Raw genomic sequence first — 21,177 nt, forward strand, 5'->3', positions numbered from 1 at the left:
AGTTGTTCAACAATTCTGAAAACATGAGGGTGTCACTTTTTCTTTGTTCCCAGGCAAAATTCAAAAATAGATTTAGCAGGTTTTGCTTCTATACCCCCTTCTTACAAGAGCGCGATATGTTAAGTCAGCCGCTTTGAAACTAATTGAGAGAACATTACGAAAAAAAATCACAAAGTATTCTTTAATTGCACAAAAATTGACAGTTCCTAAAATATCTTTTCTTCTTTCTAAAGTAAGGAATATTAATTAAAAAGAGTGTAATAAGAAACAGCTTCCACCTTTTCCATTGTTTTGTAGTGTAATATACGAGTGAAGTGGTGTGTTTAGGGATGTACGAGTGTATATACAATTAAGTTTAGTGAATTCAACATAATTCTAGGTTTTAGGATTATTTTGTAGAACTGGAGTGTGGAGTGATTCTAAGTATTGTGTTTTGATGTGTTCCATGAAAGTGAAAACTGCACCTAATGGCTACAAACATGTTTCGGGAAGTTGCAAAAGCAAGTATTTCTTTAAATGTCGTAGCATGTGCTTGTAGTTTTTACTTTCTTTCATTTTCTAAGAGTAATAATATACATTTAATAGCATGTGGGGGAATTAAAAATTAAGTTGTTCATTAATCCCCAGTTTCAATATAACTTCTACAAAAACAAGACTCGTTTTTCATTACTATGTTTAATATTATTCTTTCTGTTTATTTGTTTTGTAAATTTGTTATTAAATAATCTGATGGCACAATTTTCCAGACAAAATTTTAAGATATTCATGAGCAAGGAATCAAATCTCGTCTTACACTTTCGTTGTTTAAGAGTACAAAGGGCTAGTACCTACTTGCGTTGCTCTTGTCAATTTACTTAATAAAATATGAAATACGATGTACGGTATTTTAAACGAAAAAGATAGTATCCTATTAGTTATACAAACCTTTCGTCAAACAAAGTGTTAGAAAGAACCGGGAAAACTGAGATTGATATACAAATATTCAGATCATGTCTTGCCCCCGCACTTTCAACGTCCAATCGCCGCCACTGCTCAGGGCTCGTAGCGAGGCATTTTTTAACTAAAATTCCTTTTTTCAAGTTAGTCACTAAAGGTTACTTTTAAAAAAAATGTCACTAAAAGTTACTTTTTGGGAAGGTAAAGTGGCTTTTTCGTGTGATGTATGCTTTCCATCGGCAGTTAAAAAAAAATTTATATATATATATATATATATATATATATAAATGGAAAAAGGAAGAAACTTGTTAGAGACCGGATGTTAGGCAAAATGCCTATTCTTTATTATTAAAGATATGATCAAAAATAACGTTTTAAAGTTTATATGGGGGTTTATACTTTCGATTTAAGCCAATTTTATTTTGCCTATTTTGCCTGTTTTGACCTTTAGTGCCTAAATAATTGCTTTAGTGCCTAATATTGCCTATTCTATGCATTTTCTTCAAAATGAGCCTTCATTGGAAAAATATATAATTTATATTTATGTTATAACATAAATAATACACACATATTGTGTTTGTAACCACAAGCACGTGGCACGTTACGATATATATACATGTTTTACTTCGGGAGGTGATTAGTAATATCAAAAGAAGACAAAATGTCCTCTTGTATTTTGTCGAATTCCGTGTCTTGTACGACTGACAGAGTGCCAATTTGGAATCGAAAATTGAATCCTGACAATTGGAATGGAACCGCACATACTTTGAGAGGTGATTCGTGACATCAAAAGAAGACAAAAAGTTCTCTTGAATGTCACGAATCACCTCCCGAAATATGTGAACACCTTTATGTCTCGTTCCAATTGTCAGGATTCGATTTTGAATTCCAAGTTGGCCCCCCTGTCACTCGTACACGACGCAGAATTCGACAACATGCAACAGGACTTTTTGTCTTCTTTTGATGTCATGAATCAGCTCCCAAGGTATGTGCACATCTTTCAGGTTCACCCAGTATGTATGGAATGCATAACAAGCTTCGTTTTTATATATGCAATAAAAGAAGATATTAACAAACAAGTATGTTTCTATATTCTTTGAACATTATCTATGACTTGAATCTATTTTTTAATGGTATTAAGTATTTATCTTCATTATTTCGACTTACCTTTTAGTGCCTATTTTACTGCCTATTTTTTAAATTTTTAGTGCCTATTTGTCTGCCTATTTTCCAGGTTTTTAGTGCCTAAACATCCAGGCTCTACTTATTATACAGCGAAAAATGAGGCGTTGAAACAGCACACAAAATGACTACCACTTTAGCGTGTTACTTGTGTGTCAATTCAACACCAAGACATCGCCTTCAGAGCATATCAAAAATACTTCGTTACTGGCTGTGAGTATCTGCATCGTTTTTTACTGTTTGGTATGAGTAAAGCTTTGCGAAATACATTTCGCATTTATGGTAAGTAGCTAATAACTTTCTATGTTTTCTGTAATCGGTCACAATAATATTGTTGTAAACCTGTGAATTATCTGACAACAGTTACACAGATAGCAGTGCTTCCATCTATTTTCTGTATTTGTTATTCTTGTTTCTTAGCACGTATGAACAGAAGATGGCAGAACTGTTGCTTATGAAACTATTGTCAGACGATTCACAAGTTTACAACAATATTATTGTGATCGATAACAGGAAACATAGAACATTATTCGTTACTTGGCACAAGTGCCACATATATTTCGCAAAGTTTTGCTCATGTTAAAGGATAAATACCAATGCAAATTCTCTCAGGTAGTAACGAGTTATTTCTGATATGCTCAGAAGGCGATGTGCTTGGTCTTGAATTAACACACAAGTAACACGCTAAAGTGGTAGTCATTTTGTGTTGTTTCAACACCTCATTTTTTACAGTGTACTCTTCTAAAAGCTTTAGTACTTGCTGCCACATGTGAAACAGTCAGCTTTATTCTCTCTCCAGCTTTTATTCTTTCTAAAGCATATCTATTCTTTCTTCTATCATAATAGTCTTTTAGTTTTCTCTCGTAATAGTTAACGCTCCGCTCAACGTTGTGTATGTGTGTTTGTGTGGTTCATCATGTTCATCTTGTGTTATGTCCTTCTTAAGAGTAATTGATGAATTTGAATATTTCATGGCTTTGAGAACTCTCAGTGCTAAGTTAAATATAATGTCTGGAATGAAGAAATTCGGAAATAGGCCAAAACTGGTTCCACTTACTCAGAAGCTTCTTACATCTGCTAAGTCTGCTTGCCATAACTACAAAGCGTACTTAGAAAACCTAAGAAAGGAGGAAGCTCAAAAACAAGAAAAGATGAAACAAAACAACAAACAAAGAGAGAGGTGATTGAGAAATTGACAAAGGAAGAAAAAGGGGCATGATGAGATTTTGGTCACTTTTTGGTCATTTTTTCATGTCCTTTTGGTCACTTTTTCGTGTGCTTTTGGTCACTTTTCAACTATTTACCAGAGACCAGACTACTAGGAGCCCTGGATCTAGTTACGAAGTCTAGGGGTTACGGACCAGGTAGCCCCCCAATGTGGGTGCGTCCCTGAATATATATGATTAAATGGGGTCAATTCGAGAAGATAACCAGTTTGCCGGGCTTTACGTGACTGCAAAGCGAACAGCTGTTTCAATTTGTAATGAGACTTTCTACTCAAGTGGTTAGTTTCTTATAGCAGTGATTCTCAACTTTTTTTTTTTGACACGACACACTTTTTTATATTTTTTATAAGTAATAATAATAATAATAATATATTATAATAGTGAAATATGTTAGTTTTTATGATGCCTATGTAGCACTGAGTATTATTACTGCCGCTGGAGGTGTTGAGTGGTACAGTCTGTCTCGATTTTAACTAATTATTATTAAACTCTTTATGATTTTTAAATTCTAAAATTTTGGAACACATCTTAGGGGGACTGCGTGACACACCAATGTGTCGCAACACATCGGTTGAGAACCACTAATTTTGAATGTAGCGTTCCTTTTCAGCACCGATAATATATGAAATGTACATTTACAGCTTAAGGTGGAATCCGAATCGTCATAATGTGTTGAAATATTAAGGCTTTCTCACCGAAATAGAACCTGCTACCTGTAACAAAGGCGTGTGTACTAGCCCCTGCCAGCGGGAAGGACACAACTCCAGTAGTGTTTGATAACTTGCATCAAAAACTGCCTAAAGTGTTCTGTAGCATAACACACACTATCTAAAAGAAACGCTTGACTTTCTTCATATGACAAGTGCTTTTAGTTGTATGTTCTCTGCATCATTATTATTATATCTATCTTTGTTCTTTCGTAGTTTATTTATCCTATTTATAATGCAAAACATATCGATCTATGAGGAGTGCTAATATGCAAGCTTCAAGATATCTAAAAGTTACGGGCTGCATAAAATGTATGCAATAATATCTAGATTTCTTTAATCCCTATTTTAACCGCAAGACGTCTCAGTCTGTCAGTCACGCTAATTCCTAATAGTTTGCCAGCCAATAGTAGTAGTAATCTGCGTTGCCTCCTACCTGACACCAAGAGATGTCGCTAATGTTCATGCAATTTGCAGTCGAGACGAGGACTTCGAGGAAACAACTAGTTAATATAAATAAAATACTTAAATAAAGTTTGTTTACATCCATTGAACATCAGTAGTTACTTGTTACTAGTAGTAGTGTATATAGACAGTGGCGAAGTCTAATCTAAGAAGCAGGATAGACCACACGAAAATTAACAGTTTTGAGCACCCACCCCGTAATTAGATGTTTTATTCTGGGCCAGCAGCGTTCATTGGTCTATTGAATAATATGTGAAGTGTGTATACTATATATGCGTATGGCCCCCAGCAGTAAAAACAGTCAGCTTTAACGTTAAACTCTTCACTTTTTTGTTGTTCGTAATAATGAATAAAACTCCTTGGTAAGAATATATACCTAAGAAGAACTAGTATACATACTGTCTTACGTAGTGCTAGTAGCGGCAAAACTAATACTGTTACACCGTATCAGTCTGTTTAATACTCGTGTCCAAGGTAGGATACATTAACAAAATTTATCCCTAAATTAGAACATCAGTATTTGTTTTTTTCATTAGGGTACAAAGATTAAGATGTACCCAATATGATATTTTTAAAATAATTCTAAAGGCTTCAATTCCCCTAGAGCAGGACTATGGGTGCCCAGATGGCGTACATTAAACTTTGTAACGTGGTTAGTGCATCCGTTCGCTGTGGATTATTCCGGGCTTTGTTATTGTTTGAAGTATAGCGTCCCTTGTGAGCACTGAGGCTATATGAGACGTGGAGCTACAGTTGAAGATGGAATCCGAACCACCATAATGGGTTCAAAATTCGGTGCTCTCTATCGGGAAAGATTGAAATGCCGGGCGTTCGAAAATGGAGTTCCTTACCTCTTAATTCAGGTACCTCTCCAGTGTGTTAATTGTAGGCCAGAGCATTTACTTATTTAAAATTTTGCATTATGCGAATGTGTTGATTTATCACGAAGAAGTTAAAAAGTAAGCTACAACACTTAATCTTTCTCGATTATGGTGATTCACAAAAGAGAAAGCATAAAATGAATTATTTGGAATGAGACTTCTAAAGTAGCTTAAACAGTCAAGTTTATGGATTCAGTAGTAATTTCCTGTAAATTCATCATGCGAAATGAAGTTACAAAAATAGATTACAAAGAATACAAATATCGATACATTCTTATTGTATTACAGGAACAAGAAAGGAAAATCGAAAGAAACTAATTCAGTAAGACGTGGCTTCAGGATAATTTTTATATTGGAAGCTATATATTGTTTCTTTTATCATGTTGTCTAAAAATTGTTGAACCTTTGGAGGTCAAAATTGTGAATCCATTTATTGTGACTTGAAACTAACATTACGAAACCACATATGCCGATGACCTTCTGCTGTTTTTTCGGCAAGGCAATAATCGCTCGCTATAGAACTTCTGTAATCTCTGGTCAAAATACTGAGACATGTGGGTATCACAGGTCTCTTTTAAAACTAACAGTATCCTTCAAGGACTTCTGCAGAGACTGAAACAAGTGATAATATGATTGTGCTAGATCCAGATTACACGGTGGATACATCAAAACATCTCAGCCAAGTTATTTCAATTTCTTACGGGTCGTTAAATGTATATGCGGTCTGGCGTCATCAGAGAGAGAGAGAGAGAAAGAGATTTTTATGAAAGAAAATGAAAAAAAAGTCTGGCGGTACCAGGTCCGGGCTATACGGTGGATCCATTAAAACTTCCTAGCCAAGTTTTCTCAATGTTTTACGGCGTGTTAAAGATGTATGTATGCGGTCTGGTGTTGGTGTGGTGTACGACACCGTTTCTATTGACCACTTCCGTCCATTTTTTTGGATTTGCTAGATACACTTGGAAATAATTGTCGACAGGAGGGGTCTGAGTCGATCATTCTGCGCAGCGGCAGCAGTTCGTGATGCGCAGTGCCTTCCAATCTTATCAAACGCCGCGTATAACCTTCTTGGTTGTCAGTGTGGGCTTTACCACAGACTGTAGACCTGTCCCTCGCTTCGATCATGATTTTTCTTGCAGATTGTTATCGTAGAATATCTAGTCTTCATCACGTGATCAAGCACTTCAGAAATGGCTCGAATTCTTTATGTTTTAATAAATATTCACTGATAGAAATTCGATCGAGTAAAGTGTCTGAGTCAGAATACATGTACCCAAACGTCTAGCATCCAGCTTTCTCCAAATGAATTAATGTTTGGTGACAAATGTTTAGGTGAGTAATGACAATGACTACTTACATGGCGGTCTTGTCCTAGGTTTGCCAGAATATTACCCATTTTTGATGTGATCGGTCGTCCACTATGAAGAGTATCATGGATATCGAAGTTTCCGAAACGAAACGAAAGTTTCGATTACGTATCTTATCCATAAACAACACACATTTCTTCACAAGCCTGCGCAATATTTGCGTCTGTATCGAAAGAAAATTGAAAATCAGTTTTGTGGAAAGTTTCCTTATCTTCAATAATCATCAATAACCATCAATAATCTAATTGCAGTTTAATGTACGAGGAAGAATCGAATGAAAACCACAAAAGTGCCATTAAAAGTCTATTCTGTTTTCTAAGCATTTGGAAATTCGCACACACAATCCTTGGCGTCTTTTCAAGCTGGTAGTACGAAGCTGGTAGGCCGTTAGATGGGATTGGAGATGAGTAACAGCTGATTCAATATGATGTCACAATTACGCAGTTGCACTAAGGAAGAACAGCGTGGATTTATTTGATTTTTGTGGCGTAAAGTTGTGAAACCGGTTAATATTCACCGGAGAATGAAGACAAAGTATGGGGACGCCTGTCTGCTACAGCGGCAAGTATACGAGTCTTGCAAGAAATTCACAGTATGTACGACTTTGTTGACTGATGCTCCCCATCCTGGTCAGATTCATGGAGTTCTGACAGAAGAATCCATAGTCGCAGCAGAGCGGTTTATTCAGGAAAACAGCGTGTGACTGAAATGGCTTCGTTTCTGCATGTGAGCTTCAGTTAACCACAACATATAGTGCATGACGAACTTCTCTACAGAAAAGTGTCCGCCAGGTGGGTTCTTCGACAGCTGACGCAGGAACTGAAAGATCGTCGGATGAGGCGTTATGAATAAAAGGGGTAAAGATTTTCTTGCTCAGGATGTCACCGGGGGGTGAAAGTTGGGTGCGCCATGTTCAACTGTAGACGAAACGTGGAAGCAAAGAATGACGAAATTCGTCTTCACCGAAACCAAAGAAGTTTTGTAGGCAGACCTTTTCAAGTAAAGTAATGTTGACTCTATTCTGAGGTAAGAATGGTCTTATTCTGAAATACCACATACTCCCATGTACTACAGTGACTATTGTCACGTACACCAACCTTCTCAAGAACCATTTGAAGCCTACAATACGTACAAATCGAAGAGGATTGCTGCATGCAGGTGTTTTGTTTCAACTTGATAACACTCCTCCCCATTCTGCTCCTGCAACCGTGAAAGCTATCGACGACTTACGCTGCAAGTGGCTCCCATATCTGCCTTATTCACCACATTTGAAACCACCAGATTTCTACATCTGTAATCCATTAAAGGAACATTTTAGAGGGTAGAAGTTCAAATGTACAAAAGACGTCCAATGTCTAAAGCAGACGAAGAAAAACTGAGAAAAAATTAAAGTAAAATCATCAGAAAAATAGACAGTCCGATGTAAGAAAACAGCATTTGGAGGATACCAAAATAACATGGAAATAAACAATATATTACAAGGGCAAGACAGTGAAGTATATAAAAAGCGAAAAGAATAAGATGGCTGGGATACGTCGAAAGAATGGAACGAGATACGAAGCCAAAGGGGATACTACATGTGAGAATATATGGAAGGAGAACAGTGGAAAGACGAGAAGATGGATAGATGGTATGAAAACAGATATGGCAGTAATGAGATTGAAAGGATGGAGAAGGAAAATTAATGGTAGAAAAGAGTGGAGGCAAGGCCCACCCAGAGCTATAGAACGTGGTGGTGGTGTAATAAAAAAAAATCAATTATCGCATCTTGTTTCAGTTTCGGTGTATATACAGAGAAAACGCTAAGAAATTCAAAAAAAAAAAAAAAAAATTGACGGGTTCAGCATCCCAAGCATAATATTGTATTCACTTCTATCCATCAATTCAAACCAAAGTGGTAGGGATCAACGATTTCCGGTCTCAACACTAATCATTATGAAGAAAAAAAATCCTGTAATAGATAACGAGAAACAGTTGTTTGATAATTGAAATGCAACTCATTTGTGTCGCTGTGGAAAAAGCGTAAGAGGACGGTTGTGACGCTTAGATCATAATGGACTTACTCTTGGTAAGTTTCCATATATTATGGTCTTCTTCGTATATACCCCGCATCCAGGGTCGGATCCAGGATTTTCTGAGGGGGGTGCACCAATAACTACCAGTACATTTGAATTGAATTTGATTTTTTAAAACTGCATTTAGGCATGTGTGGTGTGAATGAGGAAATGCCCTGGAAATTCTAAGTATCTGTTCTCGGCGAATCCTTTTCTTTCAACTTTTAGAAAATTGATTTAAACTATTGTTTTTGCAAAACTTCCTCGCTGCTAGCTTCTCACTTTAGGTAGTGTATATTTACAACAAAAGAGGGTGCACGGGCACCTTTGAACCTCTTAAATCCGGCCCTGCCCGCATCGTCTCGATGTAAGAAGTGTCACCTTTATTTTTGTTTATCAATTGCATGACGTTCATCAGTCCCCTTTCTCTTTTTCCTTCTACTAGAACTTAGTGCACATCCCTCAAAACACAGATTATTCTGAGAGAATCCTTAACGGATTTCTCTTCATTCAAATTATTGTATTTGCATCTTCTCTACATTATAAAGTTAATATACAATAAATTAGACGTATATAATTTTCATTTTCATGCTTTTAAACGAACACTTGATTTGCCCTGAACATCACATGAAAGCTGCACCTGATTACAACTTTTAATTTCAGTGCGCAGAATATTCGTATCTTGGATTCTGTTCCATTTGTTATCTTCTTTTTAGTTAAAACAATTTATTATTTTTCTTTGATATTAAGTGAATTTTAAGGGAGATTATTTTAAAAGTTAGTGTCCATATGGTGACATATTTACGGAATATGGAATATGTTATTCGCATAACAGTATTGTTATATGATGTTGTTTGTATTCTCTTCTCTTGTTTAGAGTTCAGGAAAGCAAGCATAAATCAAATTTATTAGATGAATCGTGTGTTTTATAGATTTTCATTTTATTTTCCGTTGTTTTGGACAGTGTAATTAGTAGCGAAATGAAGAACAAAGACTGCAGGATTAAAAAGAAATTAAAAATGACTTGCAACTCTGTTAAGAACAGAAACATCGAAGGGAATGTTGAGGAGTGGGTGGCGCTATAAAAGAGCATGAGGCGCAGGCGCCTAACGTTGCAGAGAGGCTGTTTTGTTCAGCCATCCCGTTTCACCTTCTGATGCAATACTCACAGTATTGATTGTCCGGGACCTTATTGCGCAGTTGATTTCTCCTTCCCATCATCATCTCTCTCTTACTCTCTCGCCACTGGAATGACCTGACCCAGGCATAACTCGGAAGGACAGCAGCGAGGTCAGGATGGAGAACGCGATGCTGTTGGCCATCCTTCCCAGATTGGGATGCTGTGGGAATACCTCCCTTTATACAAGGTAATGTTGCCACTAATGATTTGTCCTGCATAAAAGAAAATTTATCAACATTTACTGACCTTAATTTCGATCATATTGTCAGATGACAATATGCTTGTCATGTCAGTAGAACAGATGTCAGTGTACAAACTTCGTGTGCTTGGAGTGATCAAGGAAAATTATTGATGTTCTCGTTTTCTTGTTGGGGTGTAGGTAGTCTGTTGATGTTCCAGCCATGTGTCACGTGGAAAACAGGTTGCGTACTTTTCAGAATAAGTGACTGGATAGCTTATCTGCTTTGTCAGCTGTGTAGGGAAGATAAATAGGATGAACATCCTCAAATTACTGTTGTCCTTCCTTTTGTTATTTTCTAGGATTGTCATAAATTTGGAGTTAACATTGATTCATTGTTTGTTTTTTTTTTTCTGTCTTGAATTATCTGTAAATAGAGCTAGTAAAATACTGAAAACATGACCACTATACCTATGGAGAACAATGTATTCAAAGAGAATCAGAATATAAACATTGAATAATAATATGGTATTATCATAAGTTTGGAAAGTGTGTGGACTTCAGTAGCATTTTGCTGGGTACGCTAAATGTAGAGGATGCTTCCAAGAGTTATAGATGTAAAAGAGGGTAGAAGTGTTAATTATGTAAGAGAGGGTATGGTAGGGGTAAAAGAGGAAAAGGAAGAATATTACAACTGATAGACGATATTAAGGGGAAGGGTTAGTGGAGAACGGTAGTTCATAAAAGCTTTTACGTTTGTGTAAGTTTAGGAGCACGGTGGCTCAGCGATAAGAGCGCTCATCTCTGGTTAGAGAGGTCTCTGGGTCGATCCAATCCTATGTAAGTTTGTGATGGGCATAATTGTACTCGTGAGTTTTCTTTGGGTCTTCCATATCCTCCCGCATTCTTATTCCACCAATAATTTCATAATCTTTCGTCTCCTGTAGCCTGCAGGGCATATCAGTGGAACGTAAAACTTCATTTTTTTTTTAATTTGTGCACGTTACTTGCCAATGATGGCTGATCCTTGTGACGACGTTTGTAATGATCGTTTTTCGTAGTATATTATATAAAAATATCCCATGAGTCGTCACTGATATAATTTCTTTATGTTTTACCTGAAAATAATGATTTAATAATGGAACAATATTACAGTATTGCATTATGTCCTTGTAATAGCACAAAACAATAAGAAGTTAGCCATTGTTTTGTTCCTTGCTGGGAAGTACTTGTAGGTTATAATTTCATGTGAGGAACGAAGTTGTCAATAGTGAGGAACATCTTTAAATAGTCGCATTATTGCCGTTTATTTATTTACATTTGTAATATCTGAAAAAAAATGACGAGATCATTAAAAACCGTTATCACAGTTTGGGTAATTTACTTAATATTTTGTACCATTAAGAGGACATAATACAATACTACAATGTTGTTCCATTATTAAACCATTATCTTCGGGGAAAATGTACAGAAAGAAGGGATGAAATCAATTAATGTATAAAACAAACGTTTCGATTATACCTTAAATTTCTCCAGACCTTTTCACAATGAGTCACATCATATTCTGATCCATTCAAAACTGAAATAGTATTTCTACCCTGAAAACTTCTACAGATTAGAATAATAATTAATATTGAAATATTTGAGTAGATGGCACAGTTATTAAAGTAAATTGTAAATATTACCACTGGTGAACGGTCCTAAGATTCTAGAGTGAAAAGTTGAGTGTCCAATTTTACTCCTTTATTCGTACACATTTGTCGAAGGAAGTCGTCAGTGAAATTTGAAAATGTAACGTATTACAAAAAAAAAAAAAAAAAAAAAAAAAACTGGAAATATGGTCTTTTTAATAACCATATTAACTATTAATTTTCTTATATTGAGGAGTTTGAGAAGCTATTACACCATTTATAATTACATGCATTTAAAAAATTTTCACTTCTAAAAATCAAGCGAATATACAACCAGAATCAGACAATTAGAGACGTCAGATTTTTGTATGTAAAATTTTAGGGAATTTCCAATAACAATTTCATACTCCTGGTAAATTTCCTGAGAACTTAAGGGGATGAAAGTTAGACGTCTCCGTTACATGATACATTTTTGCGCTGTAAAAATTCTGATATTTGTAGTGTGTGATAATATATATATGAATGATTGAAAATTGACACTTCGTGCTAGGAGGGTAATATAAAATTAGAGTTTAGACATCGTTTGTGATCAATACATTTATGTCCTATTTATTATTAAGAAATTGCCCACTATTTACTGTATGGTAGTTTCATATACTTAGTTGCGTTAGATTCATTCTTTAGACAGTGATCAAGAATGAGAATAAGAAATCATCCATTATGTCGCACACCTAGTTTCCTTACCTGATTGCAAGTAGACAATAATATTCAGGAGTTTTTTTTTTTTTTTTTAAATAACATTCTTGTTGAGGAAACTTTAATTTTTCCTATTCCGAGATGCTTTTCATTGAACTGCTACTACTGCTAAATTTTTTTGAATTTCAATCCATCAAATTTACCATTTTTTAAATAACAACTTTTCTGGAAAGCCATGTGAAATGAATCTTTTTATAAAGCATATATAAATATGATAAATTAATATATTGTTATGTTTTCTTCGTTAATTATTTTGAACTTCTGTGCATAAAAATTATGTAGTTACATTTTACTGATTATTACACTGTATTTCATATAAACATAAGTGAATAGAAGGAAACATGTAAAATAAATAAAGAAAATTGTTTTAAAAAAAATAATAAAAAAAGAGATCTAAAATAAATAAATATATATATATACAATAGACTTAATAATAATGGTTAAAATTATAATGGTTAAAAACTAATCTTGAAACTAAGCAAAATCTATTAAACTTGCTTAATAATTATTAACAACAAATTCTTTACATTTAAAAAATAATTTATTTTAAAAATTTTATTTAATGCATTAGTACAATACAATTTACTTCATGTTAATGTCATCATTCAATTTAATTTCGTACAAGCAATTGAATTTTTAGCAGTTTATCACTTCATATGTAATAATATTTCACTTTATGTCTCAAGAGGAAGTACTAAATCATGTAAGATTATGCATTGAATCTCCAAGATGGCGCCGTTGGTTCCATACTTACGTTTTGATACATTATTTTACGAGATATTCTACGTCATACGTAAAACAATAAAACACTGTAGCACGAAATAATAGTAGTTCTGCCTACATATAAACAATTCTTTGTTAATTATATACATAGTATCAAGTTTCGTGAGTGGAGTCTGAGAGTGTGAAGTAGTGGGCGGTATTATTCTTTCCATATGGACACTAGCTTTACTCATAACAGCCTATGCTTGTACGTAGCAGACTGTATTATATGCCTTCATAAATGTTAAGTCTTAAAACACGTGAGACGTGAAATGACAATATTATTTCTAGTTGGGAAAATTTATCAAACAAAACATTATTCTCCCTTTCACAGTTTTGCCCTCGTACTAATCCTAATCTTAAGTACAGAGTAATTTAAGATCAGCTAAAGTTTCATATTGCGTTTCATGTGGGTTTCAAAATTGTAAATTTATTTTTCAGTGTGAATTTCACATTGCATACCTCACTTAGCTTGGTGAAGTTAACAGATACACAAATGCGAGCACTTGCGAATGACATCAAATACGTAATATATTGCTTTTAATCATTTCCCAATTTTTCGTTTTTTAAAAAAATCTTTCATTTGTCCACATTATTCTTTTGTCCAACGAGAAAAACGAAAATTAAGTATTTTTAGTAGTGCTTGGTTCTTCTAACAGTTTTTATATAATTAAGTTTTTAATTAACCCTATTTCCGTATGCGCATAGGATCAAGTTACGTACGTAAGGCGTCAATTCGATTTGGCTAAGTGATAATCTGTGTTGTTTCTAAATTTTTGTTTCATTGCACTCTTCGCTTTATAAGCATGAATAATTGTATTCTGTTCGTCTTCCAAGAATAATACGAACTTAAAGGTCTAGTTAAAACTATAGCTGCAGCACGACTTTGTGACACGAATACGTAGTTCGTTCCATTCTACTCGTCTGTTTACTGTTTATAAACTTTATTTAAAACAAGAAAATGTCGCTGACTCTTAAGAAAGGTGTTTGGTATCTCCACTACTTTCTACAAGTTTGTAATTAACGTAATCCCAAAGAATGTGAATGTGTTGTCCGTTTCCAAACGTCTCTTGTTCATTTTTCAAACCTTTCGGGAAATCAGTTTTTTCGCTTATCGTCTTAATTTATGCCAGGTTTTCATTTTACTGTTATGAAACGAAATGAAATCTTTCAATTTTGAGCCCCAAGATTGTGCCCGCTGGGCTAAAGGTGATGGTGATAATGATAAATGAATGCAATTGTAGAATGAACAAAGTGAAAGGAAACGGGAGAACATCGATAAAACCCACGCACACAGTGTTTGTCCACAACAAAGTCCACTTGACGCGAGCTGGGATCAAACGAGGGACACCGCTCACCAGAGGTGAACGCTTTATCACTGAGCCACCGCGGCTCTCCAAAAGTTATTTTTAAAAAAGAAATCAGGTGCTAACCATTGTCTCTATCTTCTTATAATTAGGGAAATTGTTAAGACAGTCTTCAGATAATATATTTATTTCTGATGTTTTTCGAAATTAATCTTTCTCTTGAAAGGGAAACTTATCAGCTCTTACAAGAATTTTTTCTCTTATATAGTGTTGTCCAAGAGACATGATTTAGGACTGTTTCGTCTCAAAAAGTATATATGTTTTTCCTGGTAGAGCTTTATCTCGTCTCATGGATAACTTTCTATATGATGAATGATCTTGTATTATTTTCTGAAATTAGTTGACATTGTACATAACACTGGGTTCCAAATAGTACTGAATGCTGAAAACTGTCTACGTATTCGATGAGAAAAAATGGCTATAGATGTGAGTCTATTCTCCAACCTACGATTGAACTTCCCCTGCTGAATAGAAACGATTTCAATTGAATTCAGGGTAATATTAATTTTTTGTTGGAAAGCTTTTTGGTTGGTTGGTTGGTTTGGAGTTTAACGTCCCTTTCTAGCACTAATGCTGTATTAGATATGGACTTAGAGGATAGTTTAACATACGATCCTAACCACATAAGTTCACCAACAATTGGACCCACATGTCCCGCACCGAAATAGCCTATCGGTAAAGGGTAAGTTTCTATGATGAACATAACAATGCTTTAATAGCTGTACTTCCTGTTTACATTTTATGGACAGTTGAGATTTTAATTTTGATATACTGTGACTCAATTTGTAAGCTTTATATGTGTTGGCAGCATGTGTAAATAAGTCAGATCATGCAAAGTTGGTATGTAGCAATGAATTAGTTCCGAAATGGAAGAACTTCACTGCATTAATTGAGCCAGCTCCATTGTTAGAGACCCATCTCTTATTAGAAATATTAGCTATTGCTTGGAAATGTCGTACATGCCATCAGATTCTTTAGTAGGAATCGCATCACATTCTGATGTATACACACTGTAGAACTAATCTGTATTTCGATTATGAAGTTATTTTGTAGACTTTTTTTAAATGTTTCAACAGAGTAACATTAATTAATGTTGAAATTATATGAGTAGATGGAACTGTTATTAATCATGGAATTCTGGCATGCTATACGAGTTTAGCACATTTTGACTTCAATTCAGCATCGTGATACCACAAATTGTTGATCTCCTCGGTCAATTGATGTTTGGTTGCAATACTTCTTCTTTAGCTTTTCCTTCATGAAGCTCCAGGTGATTTCAACGGGTTCATATCAGGACTATTGCCCGGCTACGGAAGAACACTAATTTCGTTCTTCTCGAAGAATTTTGTTACAGTTTTGCCCCTGTGGTATGGGGCTCCATCATGCATAAAGATGAAGTGTGAGTCATCAAACCAGATTGCAGTCTCGGAAAGCAGTTCTTCTTGAAGAACTTGTAGGTATTGGTTGTGCTTCGTTGCTCCCTCTATTATATGCAGTTTCCCATGCCCGAAGACAAGCATCACACCCCAGGCCATGACTGAAGTAGGATGCTTCGCTGTTTGTTGGAGGCATTCCAACTTGAATTCCTACCCAGGTCGACGTCGCACATGTTGTGAACATTCATCAGACATGAAGACACATGATTCATTACTAAAACACATATTCTCCAATCATCAGCAGTCAAATGTTCTAGGTCTCGTTCCCATTCGAGGCGCTTCTTTGCCATGATTGGAGTAATTTTTGCTTTCTTTCTTGGCGTGAGTGCTTTTATTCCCTCAGCACGAAGAACCCTTCGAACATTTTCAGGGGAAATGCCTACACCATACTCAGCCATTTTTATGCTTAAGTCTCTAGAAGTTGCGTTTCTGCTTCCCAGAGCCAATCTTTTTCGTTTTTTGATACGTTTTAGCGATAGCCTTGGATTTCGCCCACACTTCCCAAGCCTATTTTGCTGATACATTTGTTTCTTACTCATCGCAACGGAGATTTTACTCACAGATTTGTGCCAATTCGAATAGCAATTTGTCGTTGTGTATATCTTCCTTCCGCCAAAAGTGTTTTGACAACTTCCACTTTACGCGAAGACAGGTCTCTGGCTTTTCAAATTATGCCGCGGTTACAGGACTTCATAGAATAAAAGATTAATACACAAAACACGTCAAGATCACTTTAAACTTGCCCATTCGAATTGTTGAACATTTTGAATGTCGTAACTGTTTACGACTGCAACCACAATACTTCAGATTGTAACTTATTAGAAACCGCAATAACTGTCTACAACTGAAATACCACTTTCAGAACTCCCTCTCCTCTACTAATGCCATCTGCTGTTCAACAAAGATATCACCACTTCAAGTGTACAGCAAACAGATGAAGGATCCTATATTGATGGTTTAAACCATTAAATTACATGTTCTAGAACTCCAAAATTAGGACTGCAACATTAATTTCGCATTTTTCGAGGGTGAGTCTAATAATTTGAACACGTCTGTAAGTAAAATTACATCGTCTAGAATTATTCAACGGAAACTCTCTCCTGCCCTCTGTGGGAGGAGATTTTATCTTGGAAAACTGATCGAGATTTGCTACTACTTAATTCTTATCCGTAGATAGTTTGATACAAACTGAAGAAACTTCAGTAGAATTCAGTAACATTTATTTATTCCTATTCCGTCCAAGAAATGCTCCAATAACAGAATAAACATCTTTTCAGTCCTTCAATTCTGTACTAACATCATACAACAGCTGTGTTACTAACTGTCAGAGACGTAGCCATGGAAGGGCTCAAGGGTCCCCGCTACTAAAATGCAAAAAGAAATCTTAATAAAAATTCAAATGTAGGCTCTCCTATGTTGGTTTAAACTGAAAACAATTTTTAAAAAGGCATTACAATGCAATTTAAGCTTAAGTTTTACAAAAAAGTTTCGAAGGTACCTCGTGTACTCGGGGGAAAGGGTATTCCCAGGAACCATTTCCTAGTGTCCCCGAATCGAAATCCTGGTTAGGTCCCTGTCAACTATTACAATTCAACAACACAAAACGTTGTCGTGTCCAACAAACATCTATTTAAAAAAAATAATTTTCTATTTTTTATATTTGTGTAAGAATGCGTGTCGCATTGACATTTTAGTAAGTTAAGGCTGATAAAGATGTATTTACGCTCAATGATGGCCCAGGGAAGACTTACTTCATTGACCATAGTTGTTATTGAAAATGAAGCAAGAAAGTTAGATTTCAAAGAGATATTTGCTCACAGAAAGTCAGAAAAGTGCCATTTAGTGTTTGAATAAAGTATGTATATATGTCATTATTCAGTTAATTTTGCTCACTTCTATTTTAATTTATTAGTATTTTCATGTTATCATTATATGATCTTTACACTACATTTTTGGAACGTATCGTTAACATCGTCTTGCAGAATACACATTAACAAACCGTACATTTTGATATCGAACATAAATTATAATTGTAGGATTGAATTGAAGCAAATGCAAATAATTACAAACGTCACCTGTAAATGTTACTTTAGTATTCCAACTCAATGATAAATTTACTGAAAAATTTATGTTAATCGCAAGGATAAAAAAGTTATTTTTTTTTAATTTTAATTTTTTTTAGCAAAAGTTAAAAAAATTACAAAGTTTTTTTTTTATCACTTACACATTTGGCTTTGATATTTGTATATTATGTGCTATTACTATGTTGATGTGTATCAAATTCAACGTAACGAAATGACTGTAATACATTTGTAGCAATACATCTGTCCTTTTGGAGTTTGCGTCATGTATATTTTATCTGTTATTGATTTGCGACTATTGTTCGTTTATTTTTGTTTCAGCACCGAGAATGGTATCAGCAGTTCAATATTGATTGTAGTGTGTGGCTCAATATAAGTCCGGTTGGAGTCTAGTAGCGAAACTATAATAAAACTCGTGCGAACTCTGTATACAGTATAGTTTATACAGAACGAAACATTATGCGAACTCTTAGAAGGTTGTTTCATGGCCAAGAATCATTTTCTTAGTAGTCGTGAAAGTAGATAAATAGTTGTTAAAATTAATTTTTAAAAATTCGTAGCGGTTTCTACTTTTAAAAAAAATCAATCATAGAAAGCATGTTTAGCGTTGATCTAATATTGACTAACAGTTGCGAAGATATTGAATTCAGATATAGTAGCGAACTCTGATTTATAAAGTCAAAAATAATAACGATCCTGATTATATATAACAACAATAGCAATACATCAAGCCGTCTAGTCAGTTGTGGCTCGGATTTGAGTTTGAGCTTAAATGTTGTGCTTTCTTATTGAACACCGAGGTTATAAAGGACAGAATCACGACTGAGTCTTGAAAACCGGTGTGGTTATCGGGTGTACAGATAATCATTCAAGGTCAATTCTTGCAGTACAGGCCTTTTCCTACTACACGATCTCACTTTCAATACAGCTGGAACACAGGACGTAATAGTCTCCGGTTGGCCATAGCCCGAGTTGTAACGCCAGAGAATTATTCATTGTTATTACTAGATAAATTATGACTAATTGAACTTAATATCGTGCATTGAGGGCGATATATGTTATACTTGTTTCACGTGTTACAGGTGGATGAAAGAATGATTGTGAACAATAATATACAGAGAAATCTAGATATGTTTATGTTGCATAAGTAGTCAAGTTAAAGAGAAAACTTCATCTACTGGCTTTACTGTGTCAATTATGTTTAGCTTACTTAGCTATTCTACTGTGCACGTATTCGCCATTCATGAAACTTTTTTTTTTTTTTTAGTTTGCCATAAATATGGATATTTTTGTACTTCCATAGGCAATGAAACCCATAGCTTGTAGCATACATTCATGGGCATGCTGTTACGAAATGAATGTTACTTTCGTTTCTGTTTTAGTGGAAAGGATAGGGGGGATGTAAATACGCTGTGAATTGATTCCTTTACAGATCGATTATGAATTGCCATGTGTATTTTACATTTAACCAGTTTTGATATTAAATGTTATTTTTACCATTGACGTGAGCACAAACCATAACTACAAGAATCTTGTTTATAGACAACTAGCAGCGTTCACCCCGCTTCGCTGCGGTCACCCCGGAACGCAATAAACTTTGTTACTTAGATAATTTTTACTTTTTCGCTTTCAAATTGCAGTAAATGTTAAAATTATAGCGCCTGTCATTTATGTTAACCCGCCGAGTCACATGGTCATGCGGGTTGCATATAAATACGTTTATTTTTACCTATGATGAACTAATAGCAAAGGATTTGTACGTATGGACACTTGAATGGTCAATTATCTCAAGACACTGGTAATTAAAAATTAAAGTGATATGATAAAAACCATCTAGGGTCCAAATCCTAATAACCCCCCAAAAATGAAAGAAATTGGTTCAGCCGTATTAGCGTGATGAGTTCACAAAGGATTTGTGCGTTCTCTTTTATATATATAGACTAGCAGCGTTCACCCCGCTTCGCTGCGGTCACCCCGGAACGCAATAAACTTTGTTACTTAGATAATTTTTACTTTTTCGCTTTCAAGTGATATGATAAAAACCATAGAAGATTGCAGTAAATGTTAACATTATATCGCCTGTCATTTATGTTAACCCGCCGAGTGACACGGTCATGCGGGTTGCATATAAATACGTTTATTTTTACCTATGATGAACTAACAAAGGATTTGTACGTTATGGACACTTGAATGGTCAATTATCTCAAGACACTGGTAATTAAAAATTAAAGTGATATGATAAAAACCATCTAGGGTCCAAATCCTAATAACCCCCCAAAAATGAAAGAAATTGGTTCAGCCGTATTAGCGTGATGAGGGAACAAAGGATTTGTGCGTTCTCTTTTATATATAAGATTGATTTCTTTGTATTTTGATGGCTAGTCAATTATGGTGATGCGATACATGAGGCACTTGGTAACTGCATTTAAAATTTGTTCAACTATTGTAATAACGACCTTGATAAATGATAGAGGAATTTTGTTAGGGTTTGTCGTTTACTTTTTGTACTTTCATCGATCTTATTTAGAAACAATTTTTAACGTTTAAAGCGTTGTTTCGCAAAATAGAAATAACAACGGTGAAATTCAAAGTAACAGAAAAATGTAAGCATTTTAAGAAATCATATAGTGTTAAGTGTGTAAGTAGATATGAGTAAAGGACACTGGTAATTTTATAATGCATAAATATCCAAAATAAAGGAGGAGTTGTAATGAATACAATGAGTATGTCAAAAATAAAACCCTTATCATAAAAGGGAAATAATGAGTCATTCTAATTCCTAGTACTTAACAGTCATCGCTCCGCTACGTTTGCTTCCTGCCTGCCTCCGTTTGAAAGTGGATAGTAATGATAATTAACGCGCTTTGTTTGTATTACTAAACAAGGGCTGTATGAAATATTAATAGGTTCTAATTACATAAATAAAGTTCACAAGTATTTATTCTATGTCAGACACTATATGATTTAG

The 21,177-nt window shown here is 34.9% G+C and overlaps 1 protein-coding gene across 2 annotated transcripts in view; it reads left to right on the plus strand.

Annotated features, from left to right (window-relative positions):
* The window catches only part of Polr2H (DNA-directed RNA polymerases I, II, and III subunit Rpb8), a 630,556-nt gene that overhangs the window by 113,278 nt on the left and 496,101 nt on the right, over positions 1 to 21,177 (plus strand). Inside the window, exon 1 of one of the 2 annotated variants that reach the window (XM_081730609.1) lies at positions 10,163 to 10,185. The exons of the other annotated variant lie outside the window; for it this stretch is intronic. The gene's annotated coding sequence lies outside the window, so the exon portion shown is untranslated. Of the gene's footprint in view, positions 1 to 10,162; positions 10,186 to 21,177 lie in introns of those variants that run through there. 2 annotated transcript variants of the gene reach the window in all.

The sequence above is a fragment of the Thermobia domestica genome, chromosome 11, assembly GCF_964235325.1.
Source record: "Thermobia domestica chromosome 11, izTheDome1.hap1.1, whole genome shotgun sequence".
NCBI classification, from domain to species: Eukaryota; Metazoa; Arthropoda; class Insecta; order Zygentoma; family Lepismatidae; genus Thermobia; species Thermobia domestica.